The following is a 3,640-nucleotide window of genomic DNA, read 5'->3' as shown; positions in this document are numbered from 1 at the left end:
GTTCTCTTAAGGCCTGGGCGGAGAGGTCCCCAAACATCACCTCCACTATGTTCTTAGTGACAGGGGTGGGCAGACTTTTTCTGTAATGGACCGGCTAGTAAGCATTTTAGCCTTGAGGGCCAGACGTCTCTGTCACTACTCAAACCTTGCCACTGTAGCATGAAAGGAGCTGTAGATAGTACTGTAGATAAGTGAAGGAACTTGGCTGTGTTCCAGCAAAACTTTATTTACAGAAACAGGCAGGGGGCCGGACTTGACCTGCCAGAGCTTCTTGATCCAAGCTACTGGTCACAACAGTCCCAATGCCGGCCCAGATTTAAGGGGAGGAATGGCATGTGCATACAGGAAGGAGAGGACCCGATGGTGGCCGTCTGCGAGACCAGCCAGCATAATGCCAGGCCCAGGGTCTCATGGGCAAGTTGGTGAAGGGCAGAGAGGTCAGCGGAGCCCATCCTGATGCTGAAGGGCAAGCACACGCTCAGAAACTTGCCGCGCTCCTGAAGACAGTGCTGGGACGGAGGGAGGGAGGGCTGGCTTTTCGGCCTCTTGGTAGCTTAGCTCTGAGTATGGGAAAGGCACCCCACAGAGCAAACATCTGCAGGGGCAGCATCTGCCAGCGAGGCAGGGTCTGTGGGCTTCCCCCACTCACCCCACTCTTGAACCTCCAAGGAACGCCTCCACCTGCCCACGGTGTTCTGCTGGGGATGGTGCCGCTCTTTGTTTTCCTAAAGAAAGCGAAACCAAGAAGACTGAAATGCAAGTGTTCTCCTCTGATGTATTCGTTTATGAGTTTATATCAATATTGCTAATATTAGAGCCAGTCATACTGAAGGAGAAGGTGGAGGAAGGGGGGAGACAAAGAGGGAAGGCAAAAGGCAACCTTCGGTGGCTGCTCTGGGCCAGGAGCAGGGGTGCGTGGAAAGCTTGTAGTTGGGGGGCAAGGAAGATGGTGAGTCCTTGAAATACAGAATACGTTATGCCTGTCTCTCTGTCCAAGGCATGCAGTAAAGTAGACAGTAGTGAAGAAGTAAGGGTTGGCTCTATAAACTGTCATTAACAACTAAAGCACAGGGTTACTGGTTGGTGACGGAACAGTCATAGAGGGTGGGGACGGCCGCTCACCAGGGGACACAGGCACTCCATTAACAGGGTATCAGTTCAGCCTGACGACAAACCTGGAGTGAAATCAGGACCCTCCTGGGGCCAAGCCCAATAATCCTCAGAGGAAAATACCAGGAGGTAAGCTGGGAACGCCACAGAGAAGGGGAAGAGAGGAAGCCATCCTGAAAGGGTAGCCTCATATGGCCTCAGTGGTATCAGCCAGACTGGGACATGGCAAAGGAGAAGCTGGCTGACACAAATGAGAGCTGAGAAGGGTCTCTTAGGCTCAAGGGCTGTGGGAGAGGTGAGGCTGACCAAGAAAGCCCTGAGAGATAAGAGAAAATGGGCAGCAGCACAACAGGGAAGAACTTTCTAACGATTCCAAGACGGGAATGGCTTCTCCCTGGAGTGGTGAGTCCCCAAATCAGAAGATTCCCGCAGAGGCGTGGAGGGATTCCTGCTCTCAGCAGGCTTAGCGACAGGACTTACCAGAGCCCACTAAGCTCACTCACTTTCCTTCCAGGGGTTGAAGCTCTTTCCTGGGAAATGGCCCCCGTGGAGCTGTGGACCCCGTGAAGGCAGGGACTTCCTGGCTTTTGTGTTCCCTGTGCCCCTACACTTTTCACTATTCACTACACACCATTCACACTTGGTGAATGAACAGATGGCCTCACACACCCTTATCACCACTGTGGAGGTGACAACATGTAGCTAAAACACACTGCCATACGGCCCACCATTGCCCACCAGGGATTTACCAAAGAGAAACGAAAACACGTCCACACAAAGATGTGTATGCAAACGTTCACAGCAACTGTGTTTGTAATGGCCAAAACATGGAAACAACACAAATACACACCAACTGGTGACTAGATACATACCTATATTATGTTATATCCATACAAACATCAATAAAACTCATCAATAAAAAGGAACAGACTACTGATAACACACAACAGCATGGCTGAATAAAAAAACTTCATGCTAAGAGCAAGAAGCTGGACGCGCAAGAATGTGCACTGTATAACTCCATTTACATAAAATTCCAGAAAAGGCAAAGCTATAGTGGTAGAAAGCAGGTCAGTGGTTGCCAGGGTCCAGAGGGCGGGGGGGGGGGGGGGGGGAGACTGCAAAGGGGAGGAGGGAGCCTTTGGGTGGAAATACTGTGTCATGAGTGTGTGCTGGTTACACAGCTGCACGTATTTGTCAAACTCTTTGAATTACATATTTTAAATACGTGCAGTTTATTGTACTTCAGTTACACTTCAATAAAGTCAATAGAGAATATACATGTTTTAGACTCGTTTTCAGGCTCGTGACAGTTGGGAAAAGTTGGAAAAAGTTCTAGTTAAGTAACTCAGCAGATTGCACGACAGGGAGCGGGGCTCCAATAAATCCTTTACAGCTTGGGTCCCGGGGCTGTGTTTCCAGTGACGGTGCCCGGAGCCCGTCTGGACAGAGGAAAGAGGGCTAATGTGCTCACCCACCGTGGTCACAGGTGGCCATCATGTGGCTGTGCCCTGTGACCGCTGTTGCCCGGCCTGGGGCAGGAGCTCCCCTGGTCTCAGGACCCTCAAAGTAGAAGCACGACTAATGGAAAGGGCCACTGGGAGCAACCTCTGTGACAAATCCTCCACCGCCAGGCCTGGAGCCGCTCCAGCACTCAGGGCTGCTCCAGCCCTTCCCACCTCTCCAGGCAGTTCTCCAGGAGCGGTCACTGGGGAGGCTGTAAACAACGACTCAGGAGCCCGGGGGGTCTGACAAATGCCATACAAAAAATACACGCCATCCTCACCCCCTGCAACACACACACACAGGGGAGAAAACACAGGGCGAAGACGGAATCTCCCAGGAAAAACCAAACTGTTTCAAACTGATACGCCAGATGATGGGAACAGCATTGTAACCACCAAAGGGGAAAGGAAATTTCCTACCTAAATATCTTGAGTGAGACAAGATTCTTGAGCAGAATCTTAAGATGAAGAGCCGGGTTTTGGCAGAGGAATGACCTCACCCCTGAACCACGAGCCTGAAATAATGAGCTGTACGTGAACTTTACAAACCATCAATCAGGTACATGAACCTTCATCACGCTTGTTCTGACAGCTGCGAAATCTAATTGCAGTCTTCAGCGCCTTCTCACCTCAGTGCTTTTGTGCGGCCTCCACAGCCAGCCGGAGACACCCCGAGGACCAGAGCCGGGCTGCAACTTCCCCGTGGACGGCATCCAGCAGCGTCTTGTCTCTGGGGAGCCAAGGACGGAAGGCCCAGAGGAACGCGAGAGCACCGGCCTGAGTCGGAAAACAGAAGCTGGTGAAAACCGCCGAGTGGCAAGCACAGCCTCTGACCCCAGGTTCTTGGTCTGGAAAATGGAGGTTCTGTTCCTGCTCACCCTGCAGGACCCGGGAGGGTCAGACTGGAAATGGTCAAGCGCAGGTGAAGCGACAGGCTTTCCCTGACCTGGGCAGCCCTTTGTACCCAGCAGGCGCCCGTACCACTGGGGGGCGGTGGGAAGCTCGTGGGTGATGCCGCCGTTTTC

At 52.3% G+C, this 3,640-nt stretch overlaps 1 long non-coding RNA gene across 1 annotated transcript; it reads right to left on the bottom strand.

Moving 5' to 3' along the window:
• Nucleotides 1-206: 206 nt before the first annotated feature.
• LOC138917800 (uncharacterized) lies at nt 207-3,640 on the bottom strand. The gene is made up of 3 exons (XR_011426232.1): nt 3,494-3,640; nt 3,245-3,392; nt 207-725 (listed from the first exon to the last, which is right to left on the bottom strand). It is a non-coding gene; the product is annotated as an uncharacterized lncRNA (long non-coding RNA).

The sequence above is a fragment of the Equus caballus genome, chromosome 15, assembly GCF_041296265.1.
Source record: "Equus caballus isolate H_3958 breed thoroughbred chromosome 15, TB-T2T, whole genome shotgun sequence".
NCBI lineage: Eukaryota > Metazoa > Chordata > Mammalia > Perissodactyla > Equidae > Equus > Equus caballus.
Note: the sequence above shows the minus strand (reverse complement) of the source record. Positions and strands in the feature narration are given on the sequence as shown.